This window comes from Callionymus lyra, unplaced genomic scaffold (assembly GCF_982586985.1).
Source record: "Callionymus lyra unplaced genomic scaffold, fCalLyr1.hap1.1 HAP1_SCAFFOLD_49, whole genome shotgun sequence".
NCBI lineage: Eukaryota > Metazoa > Chordata > Actinopteri > Syngnathiformes > Callionymidae > Callionymus > Callionymus lyra.
Window position 1 is genome coordinate 383,954 of NW_028258563.1, and position 18,534 is coordinate 402,487.

The window sequence follows — 18,534 nt, forward strand, 5'->3', positions numbered from 1 at the left end:
TCCTCATGTCTCCTCATGTGTCCTTGAGTGTCCTCATGTGTCCTCATGTCTCCTCATGTGTCCTCATGTGTCCTCATGTGTCTTCATGTCTCATGTGTCCTCATGTCTCATGTGTCTTCATGTCTCATGTGTCCTCATGTCTCCTCATGTGTCCTCATGTGTCCTCATGTCTCCTCATGTGTCCTTGAGTGTCCTCATGTGTCCTCATGTGTCCTCGTGTCTCCTCATGTGTCCTCATTTGTCCTCATATGTCATGTGTCCTCGTTTCTCCTCATATGTCCTCATGTGTCCTCATGTCTCCTCATGTGTCCTCATGTCTCATGCGTCCTCATGTGTCCTCATGTGTTCTCATGTGTCCTCATGTCTCCTCATGTGTCTTCATGTCTCATGTCTCCTCATGTGTCCTCATGTCTCCTCATGTGTCCTCGTGTCTCATGTGTCCTCGTGTGTCCTCGTGTGTCCTCATGTGTCCTCATGTCTCCTCATGTGTCTTCATGTCTCATGTGTCCTCGTGTCTCCTCATTTGTCCTCATGTGTCCTCATGTCTCCTCATGTGTCCTCATGTGTCCTCGTGTCTCCTCATGTGTCCTCATTTGTCCTCATGTGTCATGTGTCCTCGTTTCTCCTCATATGTCCTCATGTGTCCTCATGTCTCCTCATGTGTCCTCATGTGTCATGTGTCCTCGTGTCTCCTCAAGTGTCCTTGTGTCTCCTCATGTGTCCTCATGTGTCTTCATGTCTCATGTGTCCTCATGTGTCCTCATGTGTTCTCATGTCTCCTCATGTGTCCTCATGTCTCCTCATGTGTCCTCATGTCTCATGTCTCCTCATGTGTCCTCATGTCTCCTCATGTGTCCTCGTGTCTCATGTGTCCTCGTGTGTCCTCATGTGTCCTCATGTCTCCTCATGTGTCTTCATGTCTCATGTGTCCTCGTGTCTCCTCATGTATCCTCGTGTCTCCTCATTTGTCCTCATGTGTCCTCATGTCTCCTCATGTGTCCTCATGTGTCCTCGTGTCTCCTCATGTGTCCTCATTTGTCCTCATGTGTCATGTGTCCTCGTTTCTCCTCATATGTCCTCATGTGTCCTCATGTCTCCTCATGTGTCATGTGTCCTCGTGTCTCCTCATGCGTCCTTGTGTCTCCTCATGTGTCCTCATGTGTCTTCATGTCTCATGTGTCCTCATGTGTCCTCATGTGTTCTCATGTCTCCTCATGTGTCCTCATGTCTCCTCATGTGTCCTCATGTCTCATGTCTCCTCATGTGTCCTCATGTGTCCTCATGTCTCCTCATGTGTCCTCATGTCTCCTCATGTGTCCTCATGTCTCATGTCTCCTCATGTGTCCTCATGTGTCCTCATGTCTCCTCATGTGTCTTCATGTCTCATGTGTCCTCATGTCTCCTCATGTGTTCTCATGTGTCCTCATGTCTCCTCATGTGTACTCATGTCTCATGTCTCCTCATGTGTCCTCGTGTGTACTCATGTCTCCTCATGTGTCCTTGTGTGTCCTCATGTCTCCTCATGTGTCCTCATGTGTCTTCATGTCTCATGTGTCCTCATGTCTCCTCATGTGTCCTCATGTGTCCTCATGTCTCTTCATGTGTCCTTGAGTGTCCTCATGTGTCCTCATGTCTCCTCATGTCTCCTCATGTGTCCTCATGTGTCTTCATGTCTCATGTGTCCTCATGTCTCCTCATGTGTCCTCATGTCTCCTCATGTGTCCTTGAGTGTCCTCATGTGTCCTCATGTCTCATGTGTCTTCATGTCTCATGTGTCCTCATGTCTCCTCATGTGTCCTCATGTGTCCTCATGTCTCCTCATGTGTCCTTGAGTGTCCTCATGTGTCCTCATGTCTCCTCATGTCTCCTCATGTGTCCTCATGTGTCTTCATGTCTCATGTGTCCTCATGTCTCCTCATGTGTCCTCATGTCTCCTCATGTGTCCTTGAGTGTCCTCATGTGTCCTCATGTCTCCTCATGTGTCCTCGTGTCTCCTCATGTGTCCTCATGTCTCCTCATGTGTCCTCATGTGTCTTCATGTCTCATGTCTTCTCATGTGTCCTCATGTCTCCTCATGTGTCCTAATGTGTCTTCATGTCTCATGTCTCCTCATGTGTCCTCATGTCTCCTCATGTGTCCTCATGTCTCATGTGTCCTCGTGTGTCCTCGTGTGTCCTCATGTGTCCTCATGTGTCCTCATGTCTCCTCATGTGTCTTAATGTCTCATGTGTCCTCATGTCTCCTCATGTGTCCTCATGTCTCCTCATGTGTCCTCATGTCTCCTCATGTGTTCTCATGTGTCCTCATGTCTCCTCATGTGTACTCATGTCTCATGTCTCCTCATGTGTCCTCGTGTGTACTCATGTCTCCTCATGTGTCCTCATGTCTCCTTGTGTGTCCTCGTGTGTCCTCATGTGTCCTCATGTCTCCTCATGTGTCTTCATGTCTCATGTGTCCTCATGTGTCCTCATGTGTCCTCATGTCTCCTCATGTGTCCTCATGTGTCATGTGTTCTCGTGTCTCCTCATGTCTCCTCATGTGTCCTCATGTCTCCACATGTGTCCTCATGTGTCCTCATGTGTCCTCATGTCTCCTCATGTGTCCTCATGTGTCATGTGTTCTCGTGTCTCCTCATGTGTCCTCATGTGTCCTCATGTGTCCTCGTGTCTCCTCATGTGTCCTCATTTGTCCTCATGTGTCATGTGTCCTCGTTTCTCCTCATATGTCCTCATGTGTCCTCATGTCTCCTCATGTGTCCTCATGTGTCATGTGTCCTCGTGTCTCCTCATGTGTCCTTGTGTCTCCTCATGTATCTTCATGTCTCATGTGTCCTCATGTGTCCTCATGTGTCCTCATGTCTCCTCATGTGTCCTCATGTCTCCTCATGTGTCCTCATGTCTCATGTCTCCTCATGTGTCCTCATGTGTCCTCATGTCTCCTCATGTGTCTTCATGTCTCATGAGTCCTCATGTCTCCTCATGTGTCCTCTTGTCTCCTCATGTGTTCTCATGTGTCCTCATGTCTCCTCATGTGTCCTCATGTGTCTTCATGTCTCATGTGTCCTCATGTCTCCTCATGTGTCCTCATGTGTCCTCATGTCTCCTCATGTGTCCTTGAGTGTCCTCATGTGTCCTCATGTCTCCTCATGTGTCCTCATGTGTCCTCATGTGTCTTCATGTCTCATGTGTCCTCATGTGTCCTCATGTGTCCTCATGTCTCCTCATGTGTCCTCATGTGTCATGTGTTCTCGTGTCTCCTCATGTCTCCTCATGTGTCCTCATGTCTCCACATGTGTCCTCATGTGTCCTCATGTGTCCTCATGTCTCCTCATGTGTCCTCATGTGTCATGTGTTCTCGTGTCTCCTCATGTGTCCTCATGTGTCCTCATGTGTCCTCGTGTCTCCTCATGTGTCCTCATTTGTCCTCATGTGTCATGTGTCCTCGTTTCTCCTCATATGTCCTCATGTGTCCTCATGTCTCCTCATGTGTCCTCATGTGTCATGTGTCCTCGTGTCTCCTCATGTGTCCTTGTGTCTCCTCATGTGTCTTCATGTCTCATGTGTCCTCATGTGTCCTCATGTGTCCTCATGTCTCCTCATGTGTCCTCATGTCTCCTCATGTGTCCTCATGTCTCATGTCTCCTCATGTGTCCTCTTGTCTCCTCATGTGTTCTCATGTGTCCTCATGTCTCCTCATGTGTCCTCATGTGTCTTCATGTCTCATGTGTCCTCATGTCTCCTCATGTGTCCTCATGTGTCCTCATGTCTCCTCATGTGTCCTTGAGTGTCCTCATGTGTCCTCATGTCTCCTCATGTGTCCTCATGTGTCCTCATGTGTCTTCATGTCTCATGTGTCCTCATGTGTCCTCATGTGTCCTCATGTCTCCTCATGTGTCCTCATGTGTCATGTGTTCTCGTGTCTCCTCATGTCTCCTCATGTGTCCTCATGTCTCCACATGTGTCCTCATGTGTCCTCATGTGTCCTCATGTCTCCTCATGTGTCCTCATGTGTCATGTGTTCTCGTGTCTCCTCATGTGTCCTCATGTGTCCTCATGTGTCCTCGTGTCTCCTCATGTGTCCTCTTGTCTCCTCATGTGTTCTCATGTGTCCTCATGTCTCCTCATGTGTCCTCATGTGTCTTCATGTCTCATGTGTCCTCATGTCTCCTCATGTGTCCTCATGTGTCCTCATGTCTCCTCATGTGTCCTTGAGTGTCCTCATGTGTCCTCATGTCTCCTCATGTGTCCTCATGTGTCCTCATGTGTCTTCATGTCTCATGTGTCCTCATGTGTCCTCATGTGTCCTCATGTCTCCTCATGTGTCCTCATGTGTCATGTGTACTCATGTCTCATGTCTCCTCATGTGTCCTCGTGTGTACTCATGTCTCCTCATGTGTCCTTGTGTGTCCTCAAGTCTCCTCATGTGTCTTCATGTCTCATGTGTCCTCATGTCTCCTCATGTGTCCTCATGTGTCTTCATGTCTCATGTGTCCTCATGTCTCCTCATGTGTCCTCATGTGTCCTCATGTCTCCTCATGTGTCCTTGAGTGTCCTCATGTGTCCTCATGTCTCCTCATGTGTCCTCATGTGTCCTCATGTGTCTTCATGTCTCATGTGTCCTCATGTCTCCTCATGTGTCCTCATGTGTCCTCATGTCTCCTCATGTGTCCTTGAGTGTCCTCATGTGTCCTCATGTCTCCTCATGTGTCCTCATGTGTCTTCATGTCTCATGTGTCCTCATGTCTCATGCGTCCTCATGTCTCCTCATTTGTCCTCATGTGTCTTCATGTCTCATGTCTCCTCATGTGTCCTCATGTCTCCTCATGTGTCCTAATGTGTCTTCATGTCTCATGTCTCCTCATGTGTCCTCATGTCTCATGTGTCCTCGTGTGTCCTCGTGTGTCCTCATGTGTCCTCATGTCTCCTCATGTGTCTTAATGTCTCATGTGTCCTCATGTCTCCTCATGTGTTCTCATGTGTCCTCATGTCTCCTCATGTGTACTCATGTCTCATGTCTCCTCATGTGTCCTCGTGTGTACTCATGTCTCCTCATGTGTCCTCATGTCTCCTTGTGTGTCCTCGTGTGTCCTCATGTGTCCTCATGTCTCCTCATGTGTTCTCATGTCTCCTCATGTGTCCTTGTGTGTCCTCGTGTGTACTCATGTGTCCTCATGTCTCCTCATGTGTCTTCATGTCTCATGTGTCCTCTTGTCTCCTCATGTCTCCTCATGTGTCCTCATGTGTCCTCATGTGTCCTCATGTCTCCTCATGTGTCCTCATGTCTCCTCATGTGTCCTCATGTGTCATGTGTTCTCGTGTCTCCTCATGTGTCCTTGTGTCTCCCATGTGTCCTCATGTGTCTTCATGTCTCATGTGTCCTCATGTGTCCTCATGTGTTCTCATGTCTCCTCATGAGTCCCCATGTGTTCTCATGTCTCCTCATGTGTCCTCATGTCTCCTCATGTGTCCTCATGTCTCCTCATGTGTTCTCATGTCTCCTCATGTGTCCTCATGCGTCCTCATGTGTCCTCATGTGTTCTCATGTGTCCTCATGTCTCCTCATGTGTCTTCATGTCTCATGTCTCCTCATGTGTCCTCATGTCTCCTCATGTGTCCTCGTGTCTCATGTGTCCTCGTGTGTCCTCGTGTGTCCTCATGTGTCCTCATGTCTCCTCATGTGTCTTCATGTCTCATGTGTCCTCATGTCTCCTCATGTGTCCTCATGTCTTCTCATGTGTTCTCATGTGTCCTCATGTCTACTCATGTGTCCTCATGTGTCCTCGTGTGTCCTCATGTGTCCTCATGTCTCCTCATGTGTCTTCATGTCTTATGTGTCCTCATGTGTCCTCATGTCTCCTCATGTGTTCTCATGTCTCCTCATGTGTCCTCATGTGTCCTCATGTCTCCTCATGTGTCTTCATGTCTCATGTGTCCTCATGTCTCCTCATGTGTCCTCATGTCTTCTCATGTGTTCTCATGTGTCCTCATGTCTACTCATGTGTCCTCATTTGTCCTCGTGTGTCCTCATGTGTCCTCATGTCTCCTCATGTGTCTTCATGTCTTATGTGTCCTCATGTGTCCTCATGTCTCCTCATGTCTCCTCATGTGTCCTCATGTCTCCTCATGTGTCCTCATGTGTCTTCATGTCTCATGTCTCCTCATGTGTCCTCATGTCTCCTCATGTGTCCTCATGTCTCAAGTGTCCTCGTGTGTCCTCGTGTGTCCTCATGTGTCCTCATGTGTCCTCATGTCTCCTCATGTGTCTAAATGTCTCATGTGTCCTCATGTCTCCTCATGTGTCCTCATGTCTCCTCATGTGTTCTCATGTGTCCTCATGTCTCCTCATGTGTACTCATGTCTCATGTCTCCTCATGTGTCCTCATGTGTACTCATGTCTCCTCATGTGTCCTCATGTCTCCTTGTGTGTCCTCGTGTGTCCTCATGTGTCCTCATGTCTCCTCATGTGTCTTCATGTCTCATGTGTCCTCATGTATCTTCATGTGTCCTCATGTCTCCTCATGTGTTCTCATGTCTCCTCATGTGTCCTTGTGTGTCCTCGTGTGTCCTCATGTGTCCTCATGTCTCCTCATGTGTCTTCATGTCTCATGTGTCCTCTTGTCTCCTCATGTGTACTCATGTCTCCTCATGTGTCCTCATGTCTCCTTGTGTGTCCTCGTGTGTCCTCATGTGTCCTCATGTCTCCTCATGTGTCTTCATGTCTCATGTGTCCTCATGTATCTTCATGTGTCCTCATGTCTCCTCATGTGTTCTCATGTCTCCTCATGTGTCCTTGTGTGTCCTTGTGTGTCCTCATGTGTCCTCATGTCTCCTCATGTGTCTTCATGTCTCCTCGTGTGTCCTCATGTGTCCTCATGTCTCCTCATGTGTCCTTGTGTGTCCTCGTGTGTCCTCATGTGTCCTCTTGTCTCCTCATGTGTCCTCCTGTCTCCTCGTGTGTCCTCATGTGTCCTCATGTCTCCTCATGTGTCTTCATGTCTCATGTGTCCTCATGTGTCATGTGTTCTCGTGTCTCCTCATGTGTCCTTGTGTCTCCCATGTGTCCTCATGTGTCTTCTTGTCTCATGTGTCCTCATGTCTCCTCATGTCTCCTCATGTGTCCTCATGAGTCCTCATGTGTTCTCATGTCTCCTCATGTGTTCTCATGTCTCCTCATGTGTCCTCATGTGTCCTCATGTGTTCTCATTTGTCCTCATGTCTCCTCATGTGTCTTCATGTCTCATGTCTCCTCATGTGTCCTCATGTCTCCTCATGTGTCCTCGTGTCTCATGTGTCCTCGTGTGTCCTCGTGTGTCCTCATGTGTCCTCATGTGTCCTCATGTCTCCTCATGTGTCTTCATGTCTCATGTGTCCTCATGTCTCCTCATGTGTCCTCATGTCTTCTCATGTGTTCTCATGTGTCCTCATGTCTACTCATGTGTACTCATGTCTCATGTCTCCTCATGTGTCCTCGTGTGTACATATGTCTCCTCATGTGTCCTCATGTCTCCTCGTGTGTCCTCATGTGTCTTCATGTCTTATGTGTCCTCATGTCTCCTCATGTGTCCTCATGTCTCCTCATGTGTTCTCATGTCTCCTCATGTGTCCTTGTGTGTCCTCGTGTGTCCTCATGTGTCCTCATGTCTCCTCATGTGTCTTCATGTCTCCTCGTGTGTCCTCATGTGTCCTCATGTCTCCTCATGTGTCTTCATGTCTCATGTGTCCTCATGTCTCCTCATGTGTCTTCATGTCTTATGTGTCCTCATGTCTCCTCATGTGTCCTCATGTCTCCTCATGTGTTCTCCTGTCTCCTCATGTGTCCTTGTGTGTCCTCGTGTGTCCTCATGTGTCCTCATGTCTCCTCATGTGTCTTCATGTCTCATGTGTCCTCATGTGTCCTCATGTGTCCTCATGTGTCCTCATATGTCCTCATGTGTCCTCATGTCTCCGCATATGTCCTCGTGTCTCCTCATGTGTCCTCATATGTCCTCATGTGTCCTCGTGTCTCATGTGTCCTCATGTCTCCTCATGTCTTCTCATGTGTCCTCATGTGTCTTGTGTCCTCGTGTCTCATGTGTCCTCATGTGTCATGTGTCCTCGTGTCTCCTCATGTGTCCTCGTGTCTCCTCATGTGTCCTCATGTGTCCTCATGTCTCCTCATATGTCCTCATGTGTCCTCATGTGTCCTCGTGTCTCCTCATGTGTCCTCATTTGTCCTCATGTGTCATGTGTCCTCGTGTCTCCTCATATGTCCTCATGTGTCCTCATGTCTCCTCATGTGTCCTCATGTGTCATGTGTCCTCGTGTCTCCTCATGTGTCCTCGTGTCTCCTCATGTGTCCTCATGTGTCCTCATGTCTCCTCATATGTCCTCGTGTCTCCTCATGTGTCCTCATTTGTCCTCATGTGTCATGTGTCCTCGTGTCTCCTCATGTGTCCTCGTGTCTCCTCATTTGTCCTCATGTGTCCTCGTGTCTCCTCATGTGTCCTCATTTGTCCTCATGTGTCATGTGTCCTCGTGTCTCCTCGTGTCTCCTCATATGTCCTCATGTGTCCTCATGTCTCCTCATGTCTCCTCATGTGTCTTCATGTCTCCTCATGTGTTCTCATGTGTCCTCATGTCTCCTCATGTGTACTCATGTCTCATGTCACCTCATGTGTCCTCGTGTGTACTCATGTCTCCTCATGTGTCCTTGTTTGTCCTCAAGTCTCCTCATGTGTCTTCATGTCTCATGTGTCCTCATGTCTCCTCATGTGTCCTCATGTGTCCTCATGTGTCTTCGTGTCTCCTCATGTGTCCTCATGTCTCCTCATTTGTCCTCATGTGGCATGTGTCCTCGTGTCTCCTCATGTGTCCTCGTGTCTCATGTGTCCTCATGTCTCCTCATGTGTCCTCATGTGTCCTCATGTGTCCTCGTGTCTCATTTGTCCTCATGTGTCATGTGTCCTCGTGTCTCATTTGTCCTCATGTGTCATGTGTCCTCGTTTCTCCTCATGTGTCCTCATGTGTCCTCATGTCTCCTCATATGTCCTCATGTGTCCTCGTGTCTCCTCATGTGTCCTCATTTGTCTTCATGTCTCATGTGTCCTCATGTCTCATGCGTCATCATGTGTCCTCATATGTCCTCATGTGTCCTCGTGTCTCATGTGTCCTCATGTCTCCTCATGTCTCCTCATGTGTCCTCATGTGTCTTGTGTCCTCGTGTCTCATGTGTCCTCGTGTCTCCTCATGTGTCTTCATGTCTCCTCATGTGTCCTCATGTGTCCTCATGTCTCATGTCTCCTCATGTCTCCTCATGTGTCCTCATGTCTCATGTGTCCTCGTGTGTCCTCGTGTGTCCTCATGTGTCCTCATGTCTCCTCATGTGTCTTCATGTCTCATGTGTCCTCATGTCTCCTCATGTGTCCTCATGTCTCATGTCTCCTCATGTGTCCTCGTGTGTACTCCTGTCTCCTCATATGTCCTCGTGTCTCCTCATGTGTCCTCATGTGTCCTCGTGTCTCATGTGTCCTCATGTGTCCTCATGTCTCCTCATGTGTCCTCATGTGTCTTGTGTCCTCGTGTCTCATTTGTCCTCATGTGTCATGTGTCCTCGTGTCTCCTCATGTGTCCTCATGTGTCCTCATGTCTCCTCATATGTCCTCATGTGTCCTCGTGTCTCCTCATGTGTCCTCATTTGTCCTCATGTGTCATGTGTCCTTGTGTCTCCTCGTGTCTCCTCATATGTCCTCATGTGTCCTCATGTCTCCTCATGTGTCCTCATGTGTCAAGTGTCCTCGTGTCTCCTCATGTGTCCTTGTGTCTCCTCATGTGTCCTCATGTGTCTTCATGTCTCATGTGTCCTCATGTGTTCTCATGTCTCCTCATGTGTCCTCATGTCTCCTCATGTGTCCTCACGTCTCCTCATGTGTCCTCATGTGTCCTCATGTCTCCTCATGTGTCTTCATGTCTCATGTGTCCTCATGTCTCCTCATGTGTCCTCATGTGTCCTCATGTCTCCTCATGTGATCTCATGTGTCCTCATGTCTCCTCATGTGTACTCATGTCTCATGTCTCCTCATGTGTCCTCATGTGTCCTCATGTCTCCTCATGTGTCCTTGTGTGTCCTCAAGTCTCCTCGTGTGTCTTCATGTCTCATGTGTCCTCATGTCTCCTCATGTGTCCTCATGTCTCCTCATGTGTCTTCATGTCTCATGTGTCCTCATGTCTCCTCATGTGTCCTCATGTCTCCTCATGTGTCCTTGTGTGTCCTCGTGTGTCCTCATGTGTCCTCATGTCTCCTCATGTGTCTTCATGTCTCATGTGTCCTCATGTGTCCTCATGTGTCCTCATGTCTCCTCATGTGTCCTCATGTCTCCTCATGTGTCCTCATATGTCCTCATGTGTCCTCATGTCTCCGCATATGTCCTCGTGTCTCCTCATGTGTCCTCATATGTCCTCATGTGTCCTCGTGTCTCATGTGTCCTCATGTGTCCTCATGTCTCCTCATGTGTCCTCATGTGTCTTGTGTCCTCGTGTCTCATGTGTCCTCATGTGTCATGTGTCCTCGTGTCTCCTCATGTGTCCTCGTGTCTCCTCATGTGTCCTCATATGTCCTCATGTGTCCTCGTGTCTCCTCATGTGTCCTCATTTGTCCTCATGTGTCATGTGTCCTCGTGTCTCCTCATATGTCCTCATGTGTCCTCATGTCTCCTCATGTGTCCTCATGTGTAATGTGTCCTCGTGTCTCCTCATGTGTCCTTGTGTCTCCTCATGTGTCCTCATCTGTCTTCATGTCTCATGTGTCCTCATGTGTCCTCATGTCTCCTCATGTGTCCTCATGTCTCCTCATGTGTCTTCATGTCTCATGTGTCCTCATGTCTCCTCATGTGTTCTCATGTGTCCTCGTGTGTACTCATGTCTCCTCATGTGTCCTTGTGTGTCCTCATGTCTCCTCATGTGTCTTCATGTCTCATGTGTCCTCATGTCTCCTCATGTGTCCTCATGTCTCCTCATGTGTCCTCGTGTGTACTCATCTCTCCTCATGTGTCCTCATGTCTCCTCATGTGTCCTCATGTCTCCTCATATGTCCTCGTGTCTCCTCATGTGTCCTCATATGTCCTCATGTGTCCTCGTGTCTCATATGTCCTCATGTGTCCTCATTTGTCTTGTGTCCTCGTGTCTCATTTGTCCTCATGTGTCATGTGTCCTCGTGTCTCCTCATGTGTCCTTGTGTCTCCTCATTTGTCCTCATGTGTCCTCATGTCTCCTCATATGTCCTCATGTGTCCTCATGTGTCCTTGTGTCTCCTCATGTGTCCTCATTTGTCCTCATGTGTCATGTGTCCTCGTTTCTCCTCATATGTCCTCATGTGTCCTCATGTCTCCTCATGTGTCCTCATGTGTCATGTGTCCTCGTGTCTCCTTATGTGTCCTTGTGTCTCCTCATGTGTCCTCATGTGTCTTCATGTCTCATGTGTCCTCATGTGTCCTCATGTGTTCTCATGTCTCCTCATGTGTCCTCATGTCTCCTCATGTGTCCTCATGTCTCATGTCTCCTCATGTGTCCTCATGTGTCCTCATGTCTCCTCATTTGTCTTCATGTCTCATGTGTCCTCATGTCTCCTCATGTGTCCTCATGTCTCCTCATGTGTTCTCATGTGTCCTCATGTCTCCTCATGTGTACTCATGTCTCATGTCTCCTCATGTGTCCTCGTGTGTACTCATGTCTCCTCATGTGTCCTTGTGTGTCCTCAAGTCTCCTCATGTGTCTTCATGTCTCATGTGTCCTCATGTCTCCTCATGTGTCCTCATGTGTCTTCATGTCTCATGTGTCCTCATGTCTCCTCATGTGTCCTCATGTGTCCTCATGTCTCCTCATGTGTCCTTGAGTGTCCTCATGTCTCCTCATGTCTCTCATGTGTCCTCATGTGTCTTCATGTCTCATGTGTCCTCATGTGTCCTCATGTCTCCTCATGTGTCCTCATGTCTCATGTGTCCTCGTGTGTCCTCGTGTGTCCTCATGTGTCCTCATGTGTCCTCATGTCTCCTCATGTGTCTAAATGTCTCATGTGTCCTCATGTCTCCTCATGTGTCCTCATGTCTCCTCATGTGTTCTCATGTGTCCTCATGTCTCCTCATGTGTCCTCGTGTCTCCTCATATGTCCTCATATGTCCTCATGTGTCCTCGTGTCTCCTCATGTGTCCTCATTTGTCCTCATGTGTCATGTGTCCTCGTGTCTCCTCATATGTCCTCATGTGTCCTCATGTCTCCTCATGTGTCCTCATGTGTCATGTGTCCTCGTGTCTCCTCATGTGTCCTTGTGTCTCCTCATGTGTCATCATGTGTCTTCATGTCTCATGTGTCCTCATGTGTCCTCATGTCTCCTCATGTGTCCTCATGTCTCCTCATGTCTCCTCATGTGTCTTCATGTCTCATGTGTCCTCATGTCTCCTCATGTGTTCTCATGTGTCCTCATGTCTCCTCATGTGTACTCATGTCTCATGTCTCCTCATGTGTCCTCGTGTGTACTCATGTCTCCTCATGTGTCCTTGTGTGTCCTCATGTCTCCTCATGTGTCTTCATGTCTCATGTGTCCTCATGTCTCCTCATGTGTCCTCATGTCTCCTCATGTGTCCTCGTGTGTACTCATCTCTCCTCATGTGTCCTCATGTGTCTTCATGTCTCATGTGTCCTCATGTCTCCTCATGTGTTCTCATGTGTCCTCATGTCTCCTCATGTGTACTCATGTCTCATGTCTCCTCATGTGTCCTTGTGTCTCCTAATGTGTCATCATGTGTCTTCATGTCTCATGTGTCCTCATGTGTCCTCATGTCTCCTCATGTGTCCTCATGTCTCCTCATGTCTCCTCATGTGTCTTCATGTCTCATGTGTCCTCATGTCTCCTCATGTGTTCTCATGTGTCCTCATGTCTCCTCATGTGTACTCATGTCTCATGTCTCCTCATGTGTCCTCGTGTGTACTCATGTCTCCTCATGTGTCCTTGTGTGTCCTCAAGTCTCCTCATGTGTCTTCATGTCTCATGTGTCCTCATGTCTCCTCATGTGTCCTCATGTGTCTTCATGTCTCATGTGTCCTCATGTCTCCTCATGTGTCCTCATGTGTCCTCATGTCTCCTCATGTGTCCTTGAGTGTCCTCATGTCTCCTCATGTCTCCTCATGTGTCCTCATGTGTCTTCATGTCTCATGTGTCCTCATGTGTCCTCATGTCTCCTCATGTGTCCTCATGTCTCATGTGTCCTCGTGTGTCCTCGTGTGTCCTCATGTGTCCTCATGTCTCCTCATGTGTCTAAATGTCTCATGTGTCCTCATGTCTCCTCATGTGTCCTCATGTCTCCTCATGTGTTCTCATGTGTCCTCATGTCTCCTCATGTGTACTCATGTCTCATGTCTCCTCATGTGTCCTCATGTGTACTCATGTCTCCTCATGTGTCCTCATGTCTCCTTGTGTGTCCTCGTGTGTCCTCATGTGTCCTCATGTCTCCTCATGTGTCTTCATGTCTCATGTGTCCTCATGTATCTTCATGTGTCCTCATGTCTCCTCATGTGTTCTCATGTCTCCTCATGTGTCCTTGTGTGTCCTCGTGTGTCCTCATGTGTCCTCATGTCTCCTCATGTGTCTTCATGTCTCATGTGTCCTCTTGTCTCCTCATGTCTCCTCATGTGTCCTCATGTCTCCTCATGTGTCCTCATATGTCCTCATGTCTCCTCATGTCTCCTCATGTGTCCTCATGTCTCCTCATGTGTCCTCATGTGTCATGTGTTCTCGTGTCTCCTCATGTGTCCTTGTGTCTCCCATGTGTCCTCATGTGTCTTCATGTCTCATGTGTCCTCATGTCTCCTCATGTCTCCTCATGTGTCCTCATGAGTCCTCATGTGTTCTCATGTCTCCTCATGTCTCATGTCTCCTCATGTGTCCTCATGTCTCCTCATGTCTCCTCATGTGTTCTCATGTGTCCTCATGTGTCCTCATGTGTTCTCATGTGTCCTCATGTCTCCTCATGTGTCCTCGTGTCTCATGTGTCCTCGTGTGTCCTCGTGTGTCCTCATGTGTCCTCATGTCTCCTCATGTGTCTTCATGTCTCATGTGTCCTCATGTCTCCTCATGTGTCCTCATGTCTTATGTGTCCTCATGTCTCCTCATGTGTCTTCATGTCTTATGTGTCCTCATGTCTCCTCATGTGTCCTCATGTGTCCTCATGTCTCCTCATGTGTCTTCATGTCTTATGTGTCCTCATGTCTCCTCATGTGTCCTCATGTGTCCTCATGTCTCCTCATGTGTTCTTATGTCTCCTCATGTGTCCTTGTGTGTCCTCGTGTGTCCTCATATGTCCTCATGTGTCTTCATGTCTCCTCGTGTGTCCTCATGTGTCCTCATGTCTCCTCATGTGTCTTCATGTCTCATGTGTCCTCATGTCTCCTCATGTGTCTTCATGTCTTATGTGTCCTCATGTCTCCTCATGTGTCCTCATGTGTCCTCATGTCTCCTCATGTGTTCTCATGTCTCCTCATGTGTCCTTGTGTGTCCTCGTGTGTCCTCATGTGTCCTCTTGTCTCCTCATGTGTCCTCATGTCTCCTCGTGTGTCCTCATGTGTCCTCATGTCTCCTCATGTGTCTTCATGTCTCATGTGTCCTCATGTGTCATGTGTTCTCGTGTCTCCTCATGTGTCCTTGTGTCTCCCAAGTGTCCTCATGTGTCTTCATGTCTCATGTGTCCTCATGTCTCCTCATGTGTCCTCATGTGTCCTCATGTCTCCTCATGTGTTCTCATGTCTCCTCATGTGTCCTCATGTGTCCTCATGTCTCATGCGTCCTCATGTGTCCTCATGTGTTCTCATTTGTCCTCATGTCTCCTCATGTGTCTTCATGTCTCATGTCTCCTCATGTGTCCTCATGTCTCCTCATGTGTCCTCGTGTCTCATGTGTCCTCGTGTGTCCTCGTGTGTCCTCATGTGTCCTCATGTGTCCTCATGTCTCCTCATGTGTCTTCATGTCTCATGTGTCCTCATGTCTCCTCATGTGTCCTCATGTCTTCTCATGTGTTCTCATGTGTCCTCATGTCTACTCATGTGTACTCATGTCTCATGTCTCCTCATGTGTCCTCGTGTGTACTCATGTCTCCTCATGTGTCCTCATGTCTCCTCGTGTGTCCTCATGTGTCCTCATGTCTCCTCATGTGTCTTCATGTCTTGTGTGTCCTCATGTCTCCTCATGTGTCCTCATGTGTCCTCATGTCTCCTCATGTGTTCTCATGTCTCCTCATGTGTCCTTGTGTGTCCTCGTGTGTCCTCATGTGTCCTCATGTCTCCTCATGTGTCTTCATGTCTCCTCGTGTGTCCTCATGTGTCCTCATGTCTCCTCATGTGTCTTCATGTCTCATGTGTCCTCATGTCTCCTCATGTGTCTTCATGTCTTATGTGTCCTCATGTCTCCTCATGTGTCCTCATGTGTCCTCATGTCTCCTCATGTGTCCTTGTGTGTCCTCGTGTGTCCTCATGTGTCCTCATGTCTCCTCATGTGTCCTCATGTCTCCTTGTGTGTCCTCATGTGTCCTCATGTCTCCTCATGTGTCTTCATGTCTCATGTGTCCTCATGTGTCCTCATGTGTCCTCATGTGTCCTCATGTGTCCTCATATGTCCTCATGTGTCCTCATGTCTCCGCATATGTCCTCGTGTCTCCTCATGTGTCCTCGTGTCTCATGTGTCCTCATGTGTCCTCATGTCTCCTCATGTGTCTTGTGTCCTCGTGTCTCCTCATGTGTCCTTGTGTCTCCTCATGTGTCCTCATGTGTCCTCGTGTCTCATGTGTCCTCATGTCTCCTCATGTCTTCTCATGTGTCCTCAAGTGTCTTGTGTCCTCGTGTCTCATGTGTCCTCATGTGTCATGTGTCCTCGTGTCTCCTCATGTGTCCTCGTGTCTCCTCATGTGTCCTCATGTGTCCTCATGTCTCCTCATATGTCCTCATGTGTCCTCATGTGTCCTCGTGTCTCCTCATGTGTCCTCATTTGTCCTCATGTGTCATGTGTCCTCGTGTCTCCTCATATGTCCTCATGTGTCCTCATGTCTCCTCATGTGTCCTCATGTGTCATGTGTCCTCATGTCTCCTCATGTGTCCTCATGTCTCCTCATGTGTTCTCATGTGTCCTCATGTCTCCTCATGTGTCCTCGTGTCTCCTCATATGTCCTCATATGTCCTCATGTGTCCTCGTGTCTCCTCATGTGTCCTCATTTGTCCTCATGTGTCATGTGTCCTCGTGTCTCCTCATATGTCCTCATGTGTCCTCATGTCTCCTCATGTGTCCTCATGTGTCATGTGTCCTCGTGTCTCCTCATGTGTCCTTGTGTCTCCTCATGTGTCATCATGTGTCTTCATGTCTCATGTGTCCTCATGTGTCCTCATGTCTCCTCATGTGTCCTCATGTCTCCTCATGTCTCCTCATGTGTCTTCATGTCTCATGTGTCCTCATGTCTCCTCATGTGTTCTCATGTGTCCTCATGTCTCCTCATGTGTACTCATGTCTCATGTCTCCTCATGTGTCCTCGTGTGTACTCATGTCTCCTCATGTGTCCTTGTGTGTCCTCATGTCTCCTCATGTGTCTTCATGTCTCATGTGTCCTCATGTCTCCTCATGTGTCCTCATGTCTCCTCATGTGTCCTCGTGTGTACTCATCTCTCCTCATGTGTCCTCATGTGTCTTCATGTCTCATGTGTCCTCATGTCTCCTCATGTGTTCTCATGTGTCCTCATGTCTCCTCATGTGTACTCATGTCTCATGTCTCCTCATGTGTCCTTGTGTCTCCTAATGTGTCATCATGTGTCTTCATGTCTCATGTGTCCTCATGTGTCCTCATGTCTCCTCATGTGTCCTCATGTCTCCTCATGTCTCCTCATGTGTCTTCATGTCTCATGTGTCCTCATGTCTCCTCATGTGTTCTCATGTGTCCTCATGTCTCCTCATGTGTACTCATGTCTCATGTCTCCTCATGTGTCCTCGTGTGTACTCATGTCTCCTCATGTGTCCTTGTGTGTCCTCAAGTCTCCTCATGTGTCTTCATGTCTCATGTGTCCTCATGTCTCCTCATGTGTCCTCATGTGTCTTCATGTCTCATGTGTCCTCATGTCTCCTCATGTGTCCTCATGTGTCCTCATGTCTCCTCATGTGTCCTTGAGTGTCCTCATGTCTCCTCATGTCTCCTCATGTGTCCTCATGTGTCTTCATGTCTCATGTGTCCTCATGTGTCCTCATGTCTCCTCATGTGTCCTCATGTCTCATGTGTCCTCGTGTGTCCTCGTGTGTCCTCATGTGTCCTCATGTCTCCTCATGTGTCTAAATGTCTCATGTGTCCTCATGTCTCCTCATGTGTCCTCATGTCTCCTCATGTGTTCTCATGTGTCCTCATGTCTCCTCATGTGTACTCATGTCTCATGTCTCCTCATGTGTCCTCATGTGTACTCATGTCTCCTCATGTGTCCTCATGTCTCCTTGTGTGTCCTCGTGTGTCCTCATGTGTCCTCATGTCTCCTCATGTGTCTTCATGTCTCATGTGTCCTCATGTATCTTCATGTGTCCTCATGTCTCCTCATGTGTTCTCATGTCTCCTCATGTGTCCTTGTGTGTCCTCGTGTGTCCTCATGTGTCCTCATGTCTCCTCATGTGTCTTCATGTCTCATGTGTCCTCTTGTCTCCTCATGTCTCCTCATGTGTCCTCATGTCTCCTCATGTGTCCTCATATGTCCTCATGTCTCCTCATGTCTCCTCATGTGTCCTCATGTCTCCTCATGTGTCCTCATGTGTCATGTGTTCTCGTGTCTCCTCATGTGTCCTTGTGTCTCCCATGTGTCCTCATGTGTCTTCATGTCTCATGTGTCCTCATGTCTCCTCATGTCTCCTCATGTGTCCTCATGAGTCCTCATGTGTTCTCATGTCTCCTCATGTCTCATGTCTCCTCATGTGTCCTCATGTGTCCTCATGTCTCCTCATGTGTTCTCATGTGTCCTCATGTGTTCTCATGTGTCCTCATGTCTCCTCATGTGTCTTCATGTCTCATGTCTCCTCATGTGTCCTCATGTCTCCTCATGTGTCCTCGTGTCTCATGTGTCCTCGTGTGTCCTCGTGTGTCCTCATGTGTCCTCATGTCTCCTCATGTGTCTTCATGTCTCATGTGTCCTCATGTCTCCTCATGTGTCCTCATGTCTTATGTGTCCTCATGTCTCCTCATGTGTCTTCATGTCTTATGTGTCCTCATGTCTCCTCATGTGTCCTCATGTGTCCTCATGTCTCCTCATGTGTCTTCATGTCTTATGTGTCCTCATGTCTCCTCATGTGTCCTCATGTGTCCTCATGTCTCCTCATGTGTTCTTATGTCTCCTCATGTGTCCTTGTGTGTCCTCGTGTGTCCTCATATGTCCTCATGTGTCTTCATGTCTCCTCGTGTGTCCTCATGTGTCCTCATGTCTCCTCATGTGTCTTCATGTCTCATGTGTCCTCATGTCTCCTCATGTGTCTTCATGTCTTATGTGTCCTCATGTCTCCTCA